Source organism: Cyanistes caeruleus, chromosome Z (genome assembly GCF_971803275.1).
Source record: "Cyanistes caeruleus chromosome Z, bCyaCae1.hap1.1, whole genome shotgun sequence".
NCBI lineage: Eukaryota > Metazoa > Chordata > Aves > Passeriformes > Paridae > Cyanistes > Cyanistes caeruleus.
The window spans coordinates 52653921-52673463 of record NC_141732.1 but is presented as its reverse complement, the minus strand read 5'-3'; the positions used below and the strand labels follow the sequence as shown (position 1 = coordinate 52673463).

The 19543-nt window shown below is 37.2% G+C and overlaps 1 long non-coding RNA gene across 1 annotated transcript in view; it reads left to right on the top strand.

Annotated features, from left to right (window-relative positions):
* LOC111940704 (uncharacterized) overlaps positions 1-16391 on the top strand; it is a 38056-nt gene extending 21665 nt beyond the window's left edge. The window contains exon 4 of the long non-coding RNA XR_002869624.2: positions 14052-16391. This is a non-coding gene — a long non-coding RNA (uncharacterized LOC111940704). The remainder of the gene's footprint in view (positions 1-14051) is intronic.
* Positions 16392-19543: the final 3152 nt, after the last annotated feature.

Genomic DNA, 19543 nt, shown 5'->3' with positions numbered 1-19543 from the left:
GTTAGACCAGATTATTTTCTTTGAGTACCATTTTCATTCATCAGTATGCTTACCTGTTCACAAATAGCACTGCCTGAAAATACTAAGCAGGCATTATGCCCTTTCCTAGATATTAATCTCAGCATTTCTGTCTGCCTTCAAGGATTTTGTTATGCTCAAAATGACTGGACAAACAAAAGAGGGCAGTAAATAGGCTCTTCTAGTGCAAAAGCTCTTCCCTGAAAAGAATTTGCAACATGGCAAAGCATCATGAACAGATCTTCTCTCATGAAATAAAGTACAAAGTTTTACTTTTATAGGTAAAATATAATGGTAGTGCCCATACCTACTGCAGTAGCAATATTAACATGTGGGCAAAGACAATGGCAAAATTCTCTTTGATGTTTCACAAAAATTTAACAGTCTGGCTAAATGAAGTAAATGAGTTTGTTTCTGTGAGCAGTGGCTAATTAAAAAAAAAGGTTTGCAAATATGATTTTCATCCTAAGCTGGTATGAATTTCTGTATTCCTTGTGAATTTTATAATAAAAAAAAAACAACTAAGAAATCAGAAATGCAGGAGAAACTTTCTCTGCTCTTCCCTCAATAATGTTTTTCTTCTTAATGTGAAGCACCTTGGGAGTCGAAACTGAATATTCATGTCACAAAAAAACATATGGCAAGCTTTCCTTTCAGGATCCTGAAGCCAGAGACTTCCTTTAACATATTTATGCCATCTGATTCTATGACAGTGTGTTCTCAAAGAGTAAATGGCTCACTCAGGTCAAAAGTTCATCTTCTCACTCAGGAAAGGGATGTCCTTCAGGTGAAGCAAAGGGAGATGATGAGCTTCTGCTGTTTTGGGGTTTTTTTTCTTAGTTTTCTTTACGACTTCTTTAAAATTGCTTCTATTTTGGATTACAGTGAGGATTAGTGAAGACAAACTTTCCATATGTATCTGTATTGAACTGGAATATAAAAGAATAAGTGAGTGTAGTTTATTTTTCCATTGATAAATGTGGAGAAACAAATGTCGTGGTAGTGAAACAGTCTCCTGTAGTAAGAAGACACATACTTGAGAGTGTAATGTCTGAGGATGAAGGGTGCAGTTTGCATCACAGATGCTTAATGTGTCTGAGCTTAAAAGGAAGAAAGAATTTTTGTGTGACTATTTCTTCTAACTGTCCTGCTTAGTTCTGTTTAGACTTATCTTATCTACCTCTAAGTTAATAACTTAGATATCTACCAAGATAATCTAATTCTGCCCCTTTGCCCTCTTGTGATGAATATTGCTTGGGAAGTGTTTCGTCATGATTTGTCTAGGAAATAACCAAGAAAAGGGCTTTCTTTGGAGCCAATTTGCTTAAAATCTGACACTGAGAAAATTCTGGAAAACATATAAATGACAGATACAACAAAAACAAAACCAAAACACAAATACCAGTAATATTCCTTTGACCTTGTTCATATTGAAAGGCTTAATAGCTTTTTATTAAGTTCGGTCCCAAACTTATTGCAACTTATAAACAGAGAAAGTGAAGGAAAATTCAAGTATTGCTGAATCTCAAAGGAGTTCCTTAAATTTCTCTCATAGAGGGGTTGACACCTGACATTTTTGGCAAGGACTTGATCCAATAGGCATGTGCAAGGCCATAGGCTGAGGAGGAGTCAAAATCTAGTCTGTGTAGCAGAGACCTTTCCAACTGGTTTTCTGGCTTGTTACTTGTAGTAGAGGCATCATTGTAGAGGAAGACAATAACACAATGGGGCAGAAGAAGGAAGAGTCTTTGGGTTTAGTCCTTAATTCTACCACTTTGGGTGTGGCTTTGGACCACTGAATTTCTCTGTCTCTCCTTCAGCTTCTCATCTTGAAATGCAACCATAAAGGAAAAAAAATGAACAATTAATCTATTTTCATGGACTGTAGAATTTTGGAAAGTCTCTTATATTCTAAATTAGTGTATTCCACTATAACTGTCTTTATTACTATGTTAAGATACTCTATTAAAATGTACAAAAAAATCATATGTAATAAAGATAAACGAAAAAGCCTCTTTAGACATCCTGGTAAATGTTTTAAAATGCTACCCTTTTGAGGTAGTTTTCATGTTTAAGAGCTCTCAGAGCAGCTGAGCCTGTTTCCATGCATATATGTAGTAATTTATGAAAGAAACTGGAGTGTTGAAAAATAGGCAAGAAAGGCTGTATAAAAAGCTATATGCGGGCAGCATCAATTGTAAGCTGAATATATGTGCCTAGCACTATCCATTTTTCCATTTTAAACACAGAGATATGCCATTAACTAGTTATTGATTATAACCCATAATTCCCATGCCTAAATTCTAATAATATATGAAAAAATAATAAATTACAATTGGGTAAGACGAAGTATTCTCCACTTTTTTTTTTTTTTTTTTTTTTCCTTTTTTGGTAGAAAAGCAATTTAAGTCTTTTTGAGTATGCAATTAATATTTCCATTACTCCATGCTGGAAAAAAATTAATTAAATAATGTGTTGGGTTTTTTCCTACAATACAGCAAGATTTAATGAATTGAATGAACTTATATTCGAGCCCATCTGAGTGTATCTGAGGAAAGTGGATTTTCCTCTTTTACTGCCTAGTAAACAGTATGAAAGAAAATTGCACCAATACATAAGGTAAATAAGCTTTATTTTCTGAGGCCAGCATCCACCTTCCACATCTTCTGTCTCTGACCCTATTGCATTCATGCTTTTCTTCCTTGTAAAAGAGGGCCCTTACAATTGAACAAGAGAGTTTTTTGAGTGCTTAACTGTGTCTTCACAGTTGAGATGATAGCACTTGTGCATTGCAGGAGAAATAGACTTCTGCAATTTTCTGCCTCTGAAGTGTAAGGACTCCAAATAATGCTCACTTCCTTTCTCTCACCATAGGAAGTGGAGTCTTTAGTCAGTTGTCTGTCACTTACCACATCCATCTCCACAACTGCAGAATAGTTTTGATTTTGAACACAGTGATATCCATTCATTCAAAATCAGGAAACTAGTATCTCTAATTTATTTTTAGGCTCTTTACAAGAAAAACCATCCCCTGCTCCCATCCACAACAACTTGATGCCACATTTATTTTTATTTCTCATTTATTTTGTTGAAAAAGTTTTCAGGTTCTCAATGTAGGTACAAATGGTACACAGAGAGGGTTAGGCTCACCAGGAAAATTTTAGTATTTTATAAAATATGGAGGCTGAGCTTGATGTGAAATCTTTCTTGTTCACTACGGATGGCTGACATTAAATTACACTGATCAGACAAACTTGTTCTACATTAGCAGAAAAAACAGACCTCACTTATTTCCTGGAGTTGCAGAATCCACTTTATCTCATTCCCTTGTTACTTTGAAGCCTTTGAAAAAATATTTCTGTTGTGCTAACCCTGAATAATTGTCACATTGTTCAGGTTCTAGAGAACATACTGTGGAGAAAACAGCCCACAATTCATTCTTCTTCCACAGCAACTTTAGATTTATAGCAAATGAACAATTTATAATACCATTTCATACTTAATTTTTCTCCTTATGATATTAGCTCATGTTATGTTCAAAAGCTTGTACAAATAATTCCTTTCATGTTGAAAAGCCATGTAATTTCCTTCAGATTTCTTTTCCATCTCTTTGTGTCTTTTAATGTCAATATTCTCTTAGATGAAATGAAATGACTGTCGTTTGACATTGTTTTCTTGGGATTGGGAAGAATCCTAAATGATCTATTCATGTATCCTGAGTCATAAAAAAAGCAGTAGGATTTACTGGCTTAGCATTCTTTACATTATAGTTCTTCCCATTATTTTCTCCTCCTCCATGTTCATTATTATAACTCTTCCTCTTGAGCTTATCAGTATTTTGTCAGATCCTTTTTGTCCCTCTTTTTTGCTTCAAGCATTAATTTTCATGGTTGTGCCATGCTAAATTTTCCGCTTCTTTTATTTATTTACTTCCACTCCTCCTCCTCCTCCTCTCTCTCTTCAGCAGAAAGACATAGCCACTTTTTCTCTGCTCTGAAATTTGCTTTCCTTCTTGACAGACTTGTCTCTTGCTAAATGCGAACATGTCTTTTTTTGTTGAACACTTTCATGGTATCTTTTTACCTTACTTGTGCTTATGGGCTGTAATACCAAATGTGGTATTTTAATTTAAGCCACATATTGGATTCCGATCTGCAGTACAAGTGGCAACATTTTTTCTCAAGTATTTCTGTCCTCCCTTCAGTTTGGATTTTACCAGCTTTGTTTCATCTTGGTAGCATGTGGGTGTGGGAACCCAGAACTTACTGGGCCAATGCTTGTTAAACCAGTGTGCTGATTTTGGCTGGGGTACTGTTAATTTTCTTCCCAGTGGCTGGTTTGGGGCTGTGTTTTGTATTTATGCTGAACACAGGGTGGATAATACAGAGATATTTTTGTTATTGCTGAGCAGGGTTTGCACAGAGCCAAGGCCTCTTCTGCTTTTGGTACTGCCACACTGGGGAGAGGACTGGGGGTCCCAGTTTGGGAGGTTGGGAGGAGACACAGCCAGGACAGATGACCCAAAGTGTCCAAGGGGATATTCCAGACCCTGTGACATCATGCCAATATATAAAATGGGGGTAGGAAGGAGGAAGGGTGGTAAATTTGGAGCGATGGCATTTGTCTTCCCAAGTCATCATCATGCAAGGCTCTGCTTTCCTGGAGATGGGAGAACACTTGCCTGCCTATGGAAAGCAGTGAATGAATTCCTTGCTTTACTTTGCTTGTGTGGCTTTTGATTTCCTTATTAAACTGTCTTTATCTCTGGCCACAATTTTTTTGCCTTTTACTTCTCCAGTTCTCTCCCTGCTGTCACTGGTGGGGGTGTGATCAAGTGGCTGGATGGGGTATGGCTGCTGACTGGTGTTAAACTGTGACAAAGTATTATAGGTCTGAAAGGGGCAGCTACGTATTTCACATGGTAAGGAGGAGTGCTGTGCTTCCTGTTTGGCATAAATAAGGATTGGTTGTAAAACCTAATCCTAAAACCAAAACTGTGGTGTAGCACTTGTTGGGTGCACAAGTATGACAATGGTAGATAGCCAGGTCTTAAGCTGAGGTTCATGAGCAGTGCTAAGGTTAAATTAGTGGAGCTGGAATTAACTTGAAAATGTAGTCCTGTGTATTTGTCTCAACAAATAGGATTTGTACCATGAGCACCTGGAATACTGCACAAAAGAAACATATGGAAATCTTTGATTTCTTCTTTGCATTGAGTACTTGTCCTTGTTTAGAGCACCTACACTTTGATTGTGCTCATAGATAGAAAGAGGGCAAAAGGGAGCTGATAAAGTTCATTATAGTTTCCACTGGGATAGGCTTATATATAGGTTTTAGGACCAGATAATTCTAGAGGAAAGGTGTGATTCTGTGAGTCACTTCTACCTTAGATGCTCAAAACTGGAAAATTATGTCAGTGTTCTGAAATGCTGAAATTGTCTCACTTATTGCCAAAGCATTTCAGAGACTGATTTGGGAATTGATAATTTTTTCTTTTAGCCAGCACTGATCTCAAACCTTGGCACAGATTGTGAAATGGAGGAGCATTCTACTGTGGCACACTGGCCCACAAACATAAATCATTAAAGATCCCTTGGGAGTGTTCAATGTGGGATGGCAAAGTCACCATCTTGGGCACACGCCAATTTGAATTATTCTGTTCTGCTTGTCAGTTATCTCTTTAATTTTATATGAATATGGGATTACTGTGTGCTGTTAAACACTTGTCAAGATCCAGCCAATTGCTGACAGCAAAGCAACCGTTAAAGTCGATCTGTTGTCAAATATCCAGGTTTTCAGAGTAAATGACCTGTTGTAGGTTTTTAAATCTTTCAGTAAAGATCAGATTTTCCAAGCAATGTTTTTTGTTAGTATCTAGCATCCGGGGTTAGTTCTGTAAAATAAGCTGTTGTAAACAAACAGAAAAGAGATGGTGTCAGTGCCAAGGACTATGCAATTTCAGGTGTTCTTAGGGCTTTCTGAAACACTGGCCATTTGACAGGATTACTCACAGGATAGTACTAGTTCTCATAAAATAAAATGGTACTAAACGATGGTACTAAAGACGATGGTACTAAAGTAGATTCTTGGTAGATTTGTCCTACACTTTACAAAACGTGTATGGTTCTGAATGCAGCAGTGTATAGAAAGCTCTGCTTGCATGGGAGGGTGCAGGCATTATAATTTTCCTTGTGCTAGTTGCACCTCAGACACCTCTGATGAAGAAGTTGTATAATTATATTAGAGAAGTTGCTTGCTTGGCAGTTAACAAGACCTGCTCAGAGCAGGATTAATTGGTCCAATTATAGTAGAAAGTTAATGCAGAGATACATCTTGTGAACTCAGCCAGTCTTGTACTTGATCAGCCCCAACAGGGCAGGCAGAGGGTCACTGAGTCATCTTTGTTTCCTGGTGTATTCTTAAATGTATACCTTAACTGTATAGACAGTGCCATCAAAGTAGTCAACGGCATCCAAATTAGGGGATGTCAAAATCTGTCTCAGAGCCTTATGTACCTGTTTGTCTTATGCTTAGTACTCAGGAAGGCAACTTGTTTGACTAGTCAGAAATACACAAGTTGTTTGGTTTTCTATGTATTAACACACGTTTGAATTTACACACATTTATGTGCAAATTATCAAAATTCTCTTTGGTTGGGATGATTTTCATGTTAAGTCATTTAATGCCAAAACCAGCCACTTAAGACACACTTTAGCATAAAAGATCTAAAAAGACCACTTTCTGTTATGGCATGACACTTCCTTGCTTCATATTACTTTTCATATTATTTGTGCCATTACATGTGCTAATTGCCATATTGAACTCTAGGAACTTGATCTAAACTTAATGCACAGAACTTTGTGGTAAGCACTTTGAAATTACATCTCTCTCTTTCAGACTGGTAGTTACCAATCTGAAAACATACAAAACACCCCTCTCAAACTCATCCAAAATATTTTAAACATACCTAATTTTTTCATAAACTTCCAGGTTTTACATGCCCAAGATAAGCAACAAGACACAGTGACTACTAAACACATACATCCATAAATCACAGTGACTTCTATAGCTTGTTTAATTCTCTGTCTGAACACACAGAAACAATGTTCACAAGAAAAAGTCAGATTAGGAATCTAATGCAATAGTTTATGATCCCATCTGCTGTGATCGAAGTCAGGAAGTGTGATCCTTTGTTTCAGAGAACTGCTAGAAAGTGACAGCTGAAGTACCTGAACTTTCGCCTCTTCCCCCGTGTAACCTGTTCCTTCTTGAAACAGGAGTCTGGACTAGAGGAGGTCTAGCTCAAGGCTTTAAGTTCCACATATATTTTTTAAGAAGAGAAATCAATTATTTATAGTTCTACTCTTAAGTACCTTTGTCACACTGTTATATACTGGAATCTTTTCTACAGATGACTTACATAAGGGTTTTAGTGAGAACATACTGCAATACATTTAGTCCTTGTCATGAGTAAATAAGCAACTGAAAAAAATATTCATTTTTAAAGCAGTGTAAATCTGGTTTAGATGTACTTTCTATATGTCAACACAATTTAAAGATAGAAATTTTGCTATTAATAAGAGCAATTTATAATGGTATAATATAATAACATATATAACAGGACATGAGGCTCAGAGGTATCATGTTGATACCTCTGTTTTGCAGACAAAAACATGCATGAGAAATGATGTTGGTGTTTTAGGGAGGTTGTTATTCAGTCTAAAAGACTACAAGGGATTACCAGACAAGAGATATTGATGGAAGGGTTAATAGGGAAACGTGGAAGAAAACTGCATCAGCAAAAGGGCATTAGGTGTTGAGTGAGGGAGGAGGAAAGCTTTCTAAGCAGCCTTTACAAGACATGTATGTATAGGGATCTACTCACACTGAGCCATTACAGACTATATTTTCTTAAAGATTTTTATTTTTAGAGTTTCAAAACACCATCCTGTTTTCTCTGAATCTTTACAGTAGAAGCTGAGACTACTGTGAGTACCTATCACAGACCACGGATTGGTTGCTGTTGACTGAAATATGTTCATAAACTTGGAAAAGTGAATAGCCTTGTCAAAGCATCTGCTTAAGTCTTTTCTGTTTGAAGAAGCCACATATTTTAAAATACAAGGATGTATTTCCAACAGTGTGATCAAGTCTTCCAAAACTGACTAATGCACATGTTTTCCTGTGAACACAATTCTTGCAGCAAATCCACAAAAAAAGGGTTCAAGGTAACAGCCTTGACTGTGAGGAATGCTGTTTGGTATAGGTGTGTAGCTCATCAGCTGAGCTGAAAATGCCAAGAGCTTTCACAGCAGGAAAGTGGACCAATGGGGAAATCACTGTGGGCTTAAGAATGACTATATTGTTTTCCAGATCTTTGAGTTCATTTTAGCTTGTGCACCTGAAATAAACCAAAATATTTAATTTTTTCCACTATATAGTGCTGAAGAATTTTTCTTTTGATTGCAAATCTTGTGAGCATTTGTTGATCTCTTACTCTTTCTTTATCTGAAAACTGCTATATTGAAATCAATATGCCTCTGTAAAATGTTCCAGCTTCTGTGAAACACTTATTTAATGAAAATATATTTACCTGTAAATCTTACAATGAGCTCTACTGAGAGCCACATAAAACATTTCTGAACCACTAATACCACTAAGTTGCTCTGAGCTAGATGACCTCCCCCCTTTTACTTTTACATTCATGTTTATAAGATTTGACATTAACTGTGTTTTCTCTCACAGTGAGACTTTAAATGACACATTTTAGCCTAGCTTTTGCTCCTTAAATTCAGGCTTCTTTTTTTCACTGTATTGGTATGTAGAAGCTCTGTTTGCCTGGAGCTTTTCCTTTCAGTGTTGTGTCCTGATATTTCTTTCTTTTTTCCTTCATAGCTTTGACATCTTGGCTGCTGAATTTGCCTTGCTTCTTGTAGTAAGACAGAAATTAATTAATCTACTTTCTTAATTGCACAATCAAAATAAATGATGTTGACAAATTAGAAGACACAGAAATGACATGTACACTTTGGATGCCTAGATAATGTCCAACAAAATTTTTTTCATATAAATTGAATGCTTAATTGTTTTAAAATGTCTGCATATTTTTGTGTAAATATATCTTTGCTTGCGAGTCATGAAATGGAAAGACAAATTAAATTGCCCTCCCACATACGAAAATGTTGCCCTTAGTGTAGCCTAGCTGTGCTTGGTCATCTGCTTTTTTTCCAGTTATGGTCATAAATTTGGATAGGATCTTTACACTCTGAATTGCCACTGGGAATCCCACAGATTTAATTTTCTCCTGAGTTACTGACATGTGAGGTTTTGTTGTTCAATTAACTTGAACACATTGTAATATGAGTGATAAATAAATATCTTTTGGCTTTGAATAAAAATTGTCTCAACAAGAAGGAAAGAACAAAATAAACTGGATAAACCAAGGAAATGAAGGAAATGAAGAATTTCTGTTTTTTCACATTTATTTGACTGCATCACTGAATAACTCAGTGGTTTGAATTATTCATTTGTAGTTAATTGTACAACTGTAAAATCTACAAATATTCCCAAACCAAGATTAGACATCAATCTGTTTCAATAAACAAAAGTTAATTTATAATGGTGACCATGAAGAAAATATTCTACCTTTTTAGTTAAAAAAAAAAAAAAGTAGGTCAAGTAGTCATAGCTTTTTTGTTTTTATTTCCTAAAAGGAGTGGACTGAAGCTGGAAAAAAAGCTACAATATGTTTTGGAATATGAACTTTCTTGTAACACAAACCTGTCTCTTTTTCCTGTTGGTTGTGCGTGGAGGTTTTGTGTGTCATGTTTTTTCTCTGGTTTGATTTTTTTAGTAAATTTATGTAATCTTAAGAAACAGAAGGTTAATGGTGCTCTGGTTGTTATACAGACATAATCCATAAACCTTCCATTCCTGGATTTACTGTGAGGTGTGGGTGTAAAAGCTCTGTGTCTTGGGTTTGGGAAGAAGAAGAATATATCTGAAAATGCCATGCTTAAAATTGCCTTGTCTGTCTCAATAACATGTGGAACTCTTACTGTATGTAGAGTATTGTGTTTACTCATCTCAGAAGAGGAAACACAGTCTGTACTCTTCATTTAGGAGTAAGTTTTTAAAAGATATTTTTTTTTTTTGAGATGAAATTGACATAGAGAACATGGAATACATCTTGATATTTTAAAGTGATTTCTTTCCTATGCCCTTGATATTCTTTTTCCATACCACTACTCATGTATCACTAAACAGGAAAAGATCAGCTTGCAGATTTCTGCTAAAACAACAGAAGCTTCTTTTGCAGCTTGACTGGCTCTTGCCATATCTATTGCTTCTGCAGCTGCTGCTGAAAAAGCAGCTGCTCCCTTCACATGCTCTGATGCTGAAGCTGCACCTTGAGCCTTGCTTGCGGCTCAGGTGGTCGCACAGCTCCTTGGCACGTCAGAAGCGAGCTTATGGCTGGGGCCCCTTCTGAAATGGTTGCACGCAAGGTCGCCAGAGACCCGTGTGAAACAGGGGCTTCTGAGGACACTGGACTGGTAGGTTTTGGGCCCAGAAGTGTGTTCTGCAGCCTGCAGTCCTTTAGCTATGAGGTCTTGTACGATAGAAATCAAAGCCCAGTGTAGCTATTTAAGGAAAAGACGATTTTGGCTCACTTTTGAGCCGTTTTGCATCAACCATTACTTGCAGAGGAATGAAGGAAGGGTAGAGCAAGCAGCTGCCTGCAAACCTCAGTCCTGCAATAGCAGGCCAAGACTGTGAGATGCATCGCTTTTACCCAGTCTAGAATAAAGTCAGGACACATGGGCACCACAAGAAGAGTCACTTGACAGGATGAATGCCCAGGTATCTGTGATCAGACACTAGCAGGCAGGAATGTGAGCATCTCATGAAGTACTAGTCAGTTTTGACTGATGTGTGCTATCCAAACCAGAACTTCAAATGCTACAGGAAATTCATATTAGATTTTGAAAACTAGAATAAATATATCCATTAGCTTTCCTGCAAAAACTGATTGTGACCTGGCCTGAGTATAAACAGTGTGAGAAAGCTTCCTGGTGTGTTCAGCGAATTTGAGACATGTTTTCGATGTCCTTAGGTTTTTCAGGGTTTGAAACCCTGATATTTGAGGAAAAATCTTCCAGAACACATACTTCAAATGCTTAATGTGATGATAAACAAAATATATCTTTAAAAGAAAATTTATAAAATGAAGGTATGGATAAAATTTAAAGGAGAATAAAGTTTCCTTGATAATAGATCATCAAATTAATTTTAGATGAAACCATGGAGCACCTCTTCTGGTTTGGTTTCATCCAGAAGACATCTAGTTCATGTATTTGGACTGAGATTTCAGGTAAAGTGTTGTAAGGGGGAAGAACCTGAAGTCCCCAAAAACATCCCTGACTTGAACTAAGATATTAATGGAGATGCATTATTAGTCGTTATTCATAATTGCTATCAATGTCTAGTTCATTCACTGCCAGCTAATACTAGAAATAGTATACTTCCACATTGGAAGCACTCTTCAGAGACCTGTTAAGGAATCTGCTTAAATGACTAGCTGCTAGGTAGTAGTAATTCCTCCCCACACTCCCCATCCCCATTTCCCTTTAACCCTAACATTAGATTGAATTTAAACTTTGCAATGTAATGTAAAAGAAGACTGCTTTTTACCTTTGAGGTTATAATGACAAATGTAAGAAAAGATAACAATTTCTTTGGCTTAATAATGCATATCCTAACCCATAAAATTAAGTGTATGTGAGCCCATATAAGCAAGGTTATTTAACTTCCATCTTTTCTCGGAACTTAAGGAGCCACTCTTAGAAAATGTCAAGCATTTCCTCTGCTAGCATTTTTTAATATGCCCACAGCTAAACACTTGCTGGAATTAAAAACAGTTACAAACCTTCTAGATACAATTTATTCTTTATACTATAAAAGGCTGGAAGGAAAAAACTATTCCTTGAATTTGATGCTTTAGGGGATGATAAATGTGGTTTTTAAGGATCCATCCATCTCCAAAAAGCCAGAACCGGGTTTGAAATATTGAATTAGGGATTTTCATTTAAGGTATTATACAATATCACCAGTACTGCTGGCCAAGAGCTATTTACTTCTAATGACAAAGTTAAGATGCTGCATTTTGCTGGATACTTTGGGCTAGCCCTAAAAGGAGGATCAGGAGGTATGCAGATCGACTTGTCAGGCAGGGTGATACTTGTTGGCTTGGGGTTTGCATCCCTGCAGCACTAAGCAGAAAGGTAGCAATAAAGGCTGCTGCTTTTCTGCCTGCATTTGTAAGGACAATGGTCTTAGCTATTACTGCTCCTCGAAACTTGCCAGTCTTAGAAAAGTCTACTGAGCACTTTAATGTGTTTGCCTTATAAAACACCAGTTCAAAAGGTTTTCAGGTGGATTCTGCAGCAACCACGGTTGTCCATGTTGTCACAGCTGCTCTTTATTCAGGCAGTCCCTTAACTCTCATCTTGAGAACCAGTGTGAGGTTGCTTGCTGTAGCTTCAGTGTCCAAATAGTCTAAAAATAAGTTATAGATACTAGGACCCCGATTTTGAATGATTGGCTAGCCCAGTGTTCAAAGTCAAATTATTCTTTAATGTTAGGCAATTTACAGGTGAATTTTCCCACTGCTATCACAGCTCAGCCATAGTGCAGGCCCAGCACTTTTAAAACAACTCTTTACCTGAAGAAATCACAGATTATTTGCCAGCTGTATGTGATGATTGAGAAGGTTTTACTTTTTATTTAGGGAGTTCACTACATGTAATTCCATAGATACAGCAAGCATAGTCACAATATAGACTGTGTTGTTAAATGCCTGTGTTTTTACTTTGCAAAAGGTGTGAAAAAAAATTAAAAATCTGTGTTTTGATTACTCAATTAAGAAGGCTACATAGGCTCTGCTTGCAAACAAACTGCAATGAGTAAATTCTCTCTTTTAGCTTTGCTTTTTCCCATGTGCTTACAGTGCTTTCAAATTACCCCACTTTGTACCTATAATAGGCCGAATCTCTGTATCTCTGCTTCTAAAGTAATCTACCCTAATTTTAAAATTATGATTCTGTTATGGTGAGCTTTTATAGAAGGAGTCCTTCTTAGCCATAGGCATTGACAAGACCAGTTGCTCTCTCATTCGGCTTGGTTGCAGTCTGTTGCAAGTTGGAGGTTTAATCTCAGAGCTGTGTAGGAGTATTGACTTTCAGACTACACCGTTAGTCTGCTTTTGCTAGTGCAGTTACTTAGGTAGTAATTTAAGACTCACAACACAAGCACAATGAAAAATTTCTATAACTGCATACGGAGGGAAAAAAAAATCACCATGGCCTTAATCCTGAAAATATGCATGCCTGCCTGAGAGTTCGTATTATTTTGTCTTCAGTAGGACTAAACATTTGCTCAACACTTAATGTGTTGCATAAATGTTGCCAAATAAAGGTGTCTGCCTTATTTTCTAGTAGACCAGAAGGGTCCTCAACAAAAACCTAACAAAAATCCTCTTCCCAAAACAAAGAGAAGGAGGATAGAGAAATGAGCTAGTTTTATTTTTTCCTATTTCATTTCAATATATAATTTTTTCAACATAAATGTATGTCAGCAGTCCTGCTATTCTTTTTTAAAGTCTTTTTGGGTATTTAGGTTCCGCCTTCTGGCACGCTAAGAAAAATTTTGACATCTTCTTTATTAAATGGTGAACAATTTTATCAGATTAGAAAAGCAGCCTCTTTCCTCCATTTTGGAGAGTTGTTTCATTGGATATCCTTTTCAAAAAAATGCCTAAATATTCTACCTCAGGTCTGGTGTTGCCTGAATTATCCTTCCATACTTTTTTTTTCCTCTCCTTTCAAATCTTCTTTACTTTGGAATAGGTGGAAGAAGCTGGGAAGGTTTAATAGAGGTTTTAAATAAAATCATTCTGTCCTGATACAGTAGTCACTCATGCTACTCCAGAATCTTTAATGGCTACAGCAGTAGTTAACTTACTTTTGCCTCTTCAGGGATCTTGGAAGAATCTCATGGGAACAGGCCCTGAAGTGAAGACAGATCCAAGAGCATTTGTTGATATTCAAGCACCACCTCTGAGCTCAGGAATGATGCATCCTAATGGACAAGACATTAGGCAAAGACTGAAAGAGACCTGTGTGGATGAATAAAGACCTCCTGTCAGTAAGCAGAAAATACCCAAGAGATGGAGGCAGGCTCAGACCACTTGGAATGAATATAAAGAGGTTGGCAGGGTAAGTAGAAATGAGACAAGGAAGGCTAAGGCCCACCTGGAATTCAATCTGAACAAGAACATAAAGCCAAGGAGGTCAAGGACAAGAAGAGGGGCTTCTTTAAATACTTCAGTAACAAAAGAAACACTAAGGAAAATGTAGATCCATTACTGAATGGAAGTGGGACCCTGTTAACAGAGGACACAGAGGAGGCAGAGTGAGTGAATGCTCCCTTTGCATTGTCATCACTGACAAGACCAGGCCTCAGGGATCTCCGACCCAAGAGACTAGGGAGAAGGAGGGATTGAAGGAAGGCTTTCCTTGCTCAAGGAGGACTGAGCTGGAGTCAGGCAAACCTGGCATCCACAAGTCCATGGGCCCTGATGGGATGCAGGCACAAGTACTGAGAGAGCTGATGGACACCAGAGATGGGCAATTTACAAGCATCTTTGAAAAGTTGTGGTGAGCAGGAGAAATGCCTCAGGACTGGAAGAAAGCAAATTTCACACTGGGAAATAAAGGGAGAGAAGGACGCAGGAAACTACCAGACAGTCAACCTCAGCTCAGTCCTCAGAAATCACTCAGAAAGTGCCTCACTCTGGAGGCCATTTCTGTCCACATGGAGGACAATAAGATGACCAGGAGAAGTCAGTATGGATTCATTGGAGGTAAGGCAAGTTTGAAAAACCTGTTTGACTTCAATGATGAAACAAGTACCTGAAAGGATGAAGGGAGGGCAGTGAGGGTCCAGCAGAGGATGACAAAGATGAGTAAAGGACTGGAGCACCTCTTTTATGAGCAAAAGGTCTGGAAGCTGGTTCTGTTCTTCCTTGAGAAGAAACAGCTGAGAGGGGAACTCATTGATGTCTGTAAGTATCTGAGGTGAGGGTATCAAGAGGATGGAGCCAGGCTCTGCACAGTGATACCAAGCTATTTTCTGTGTCCAGTGGGACAAAAAGCAGCGGGCAGAAATTGGTGCACAGGAAATTCCACCTGATATGAGAAAGAACTTTATTTCTGTGCAGTGACTGATCCCTGAAGCAGGTTGCCCAGAGAGGTTGTGGAATCTCCCTCACTAGGAATATTCAAGAGCTGTCTGGATACAATCTGTGCTGTGTGCTCTGGGATGACCCTGCTTGAGCAGGGAGGTTGGACCAGATGACCCACTGTGGTCCCTTCCAACCTGACCCGTGCTGTGATTCTGTGAAGTGCTTTGAGACACCTCCTTACTAACTCCCTTTATTCTGATTAGAAACCTCTTTTTCATGAGTGAATTTGACATCCTTCTGAACATGCTGTTATGCTCATCTCTGCCTCCTTTTGCCACAAGTTCTGGAGATTCATTATTGTGAAAAGTGCATACTACCATCAGTTCTACTCTGCTATTCTACCAGTTTTGTCAAGTGCCTCTTGTGCTATTTCAGTTAGTTTCTCTTGTTATATCTGAATCAGTACATGAAGGATTTCAGGCTTGAAAGAAGTAGTACTGCTATGAAATAGCTAGAAAATAGAAAGAAAATGTTTCTGTGACATAACTATATGGAAACAAAATAATTCTAAATTTTTACAAATATCTGGGGAACTTGCCTTCTAGTTTTTCCCTGGCCCATGCAGGTTCTTTGTCTTCTTCCATCAATTTAATATGCATGCATATGTGTGAAAATATGTAGTGAGCACCAAGCATATTTGGTTGTAAAATCCTGTCAAGAATTTTGGTTATTATTCTGATGATAACCTGAAAAGGTTATTAAAAAAATCATAGAACTGGATTTTTTGGCTCCTTTTTATAATGACATATTACAATAACATGAGAGGTCATTGAAAAGAGAAAAGAGGCCTGTTATGAGAAACTGAATATTCCCCGTTTTCTTTTTACTGCTTTTCTTCAGACTCTAGATATATCTATCTTGAAGGATAAAACAGTTTCTAGGACTTGGAAGGAGATAAAGTGAAGGTACAACATGATAACTGTAAGAGAAATAGAATATAAAAGGACTTCAGCATAAATATATTTACCTTTCATTACAGTCTCTTCTGAATTTAGTCAGAATCAATTTTAGAGAGAATTTGGAAGTAAATGTATAAAGGTGACTTATAGTGAAATAAAAAAAAGAGTATATTTATTTGTAGAGTAATATAAATGTTTCTCATCAATGCTTTTTGGTTTTGTTGTAAAAATACCTAAGTACTGTAAATCATGTCATAAATCAAACATCATAGGAAATTACAAAATTCAAGAAAAATTTACTCTTCCTTCTATTTTAGCTGAGAGAAATTAGGAATACTAACTGAAACTCCAGGTTGGTTGTTTTCCCCCTATGTATATGTAGCCATAACCTGCTGTTTCTAGAACTCAGAGAATGCAAGATTAAAAGGAAATGACATCATATCAGTTCAAGACATTCTATGAAGCAAATCACTCCACTGTGAGCTCTAGACAGGAGAGGGCAGGTGGAGGTCACTAGGCCTGTGCCTTGGCAAGTCCATGTAGTTGTAGAGCTGTCTTTGCTGAGTGGAAATCTGATCTGCTTAACAATGAAAAATAGCTTTGGGGAAAAATAGCTTATTTTTATAAAATGTTTGGAAAAAAGCACCAGAGCTGTAGAAAAGAGCTCTACATTTGGGAATGTTGGTGAATGGGAGCATCTCAAAAATGGGTTTAAATACATGTCTAGACATAGTCTCCATGACAAACTCCACAACCCCTCTCCTCCCCTAGTTTTACTTTTCAGACCTTCCTCAGTAGACCTTGGTCAGCCTTACGCCTAATAATGATATAACTGTACCTTCACAGAAGACAATATATTGAATAACTTTTTTTAACTTTCTGTTTAAATTCAAGGTAAAACTTCAATCTTCTGGGAGCGTCTCAAAGGTTTGTTTAACACACCTGTCAATCTCACAGTCCTTTCTCTGTCAGCTAGCTAGCTGTTTTCTTTTTAAAAGGACTGGTTGTGTTTATATGGCAGTGAATTTGAAGAAGAACAAACTGAGGATGACTTCAGTACACCAAAAATTATGAGTTTTATTAAAGCATGTGTGGAAAAGAAAGTGAGGAAAACATGTATGTCATTTAACTGATATAAAAATACATTATTCTGGATAAAGAACTGTATTAGTAACTCATACTAGGATGCTTTTTTTAGAGAGAGAAAGAGAGAGAGTGTGTTTTGCTTAGTTAATGCCTTCCTTCAAGACAAATACCAAAAATAACTCTCCCATATTTCTAGTATTTCTTTCATATAAAATTATTGTGGTTAAAGTCTGCACTGTTAAGTTACTGCCCACAGTAAAAAAATCTATTTCTGAATGAGACAAGATGTGTTCCTTCCTTAGATGTTTCAGGTGCAGGGAAATGTGCTCCTTTTTGGTCTAAGCTCCATTGGAATACATTTGTTTTCCTTCTGAATATAACTTAAAAGTGAACCTACATGTTTTTGTGGCATTTGATGTTTTCATTTGCACTGTGACTGTCCCCTAGTCATCACAAATTAGTTTTGTTTTTTGGCTTTCTTTTTCTTCAATGTATTTCTCAAACATTAATTTTATTTATTTCCATGTTGTAGATGATTGATCAATCATTTAATAGCTGCAGATAGTTTAAAATTGTGAAGGAGATTGCTTTCCTTGGTTTGGAAGAGGGTATGAGAAAAGGAAGAAATTTTTAGAAAGATCATCAGTTAATTATTTTGAAATACAGCATTGTCAATTGGTGTATTTAAATTCTGTGGTGTCCAAAGCCTGGATTTTCCCAGGTTTTTCACTGGGTTTCATCATGGAGACTATTTCCAGAAGCATTAATATCTTATCAGAAAAGCCATATATAAAGGATCTTTTATGAGAACCTCATCTAGAAAAGAAATACAGAGTATACTTAAAACCATGTTGAAATGGTTAAGTCATATACAGACACTAGTCACTGTTGTTATGTGTATATTCATTTTTTGGGAGGTATGAAAATATCTGTCAACTTTCATTGATTAAGACATAAGCCACAATAAAATTGCATTTGTACTTCTTTAAAGAGAGACTATTTATATTACTCTAGAAAAGATGTGCTTGGATGGCTGAGGCTTGCCTTTTGACTTACAGTCCCTAGTGAAAGACGTGGTACTTGATAGACCATATTGATTCTGGGGGAAACCCTGCAGGATATTAAGAAAATAATGTAGGCTTTAATGAGCTAACGTGCTCTCTGAACTAAAAAATTGAAAGAGAATTAAGAGATGGCAATCATGGACAGATGTTTGAGAAGATCAGAGTAATAAGCTTATCTCAACAATTATTCTCAAAATAATCAAAGTGGAGATAGTTCCTTGTTCTATAACATGCTGACCCAGATCTTCAACTGCCATCAATTGTTTTAGCTTGGATAGTTTCAAGGAGCTGTCCTCTCAGCTTAGCTGAGATTTACAGCAGCTGGCTGATCTCCAAGCACTTATTTGCATCCCATTTTATTATAGTGTATTATTATTGGCAATGTAATCACAATAGCTGACTTTCATGTGTAGAAATCTTACGGTCCAGTAGCATAGAGGACAACTGAAAATGTCCCATGTGGGTCCAATTAAGCAGCAACTTGGAAATGCATAGCTGTAACTTCTGTACTGTCTTAAGGCTGAAATTTCAGGAGTGAAAGAATTGAGGTGCTTCAGAATGGCAGATGCTCTGTGCAGCAGTATCGTGTCATAGACATACTGTCCTCTTCTGTCAGCCTATGCATCAAATAACCAGGCTAATGTAAAGTACTATATATCTGTCTTACCTGGGTTACAAAACAGCATTTATAATTCCTGCGAGCTTTTTACACTCAAAATCGTTTTGCAGCAGAAAGCCACCCACCTTACATGCGAAGCCAATAATCCATTTTTAGTCTAATGAAAGTCTTAACAGTTTAATTGAAGAAGGTTAGTAGCCCAGTTGCAATGATACTATCATGTAACTAATGCTTACAAATCAAAACAAGTGTAGTTAAAATAGCACAAAACAAACCTCCCGAAGTCTACAGTTCAGGTGATGATGTGCTTGGCCTTTCACTAACCTTCTGGGCTCTAAGGTTAATTGCAGCTTCAGTCTGAGGACTTTGGGGTGTGCCCATCACCAATGTCTTAAGCTATTTGCAGGAAAGGTGGAGTTGATCTTAGCAGTTTTTCTTTTCCACCTAGGATATACTAGTGGCCAATTTTGTGCTGAGCAATACACTCTGCAGCTTGCTTTTCCTTCACTGATCTGCAAGTCCATGTTACATACATACAAGGTATGCTTCACTCTTG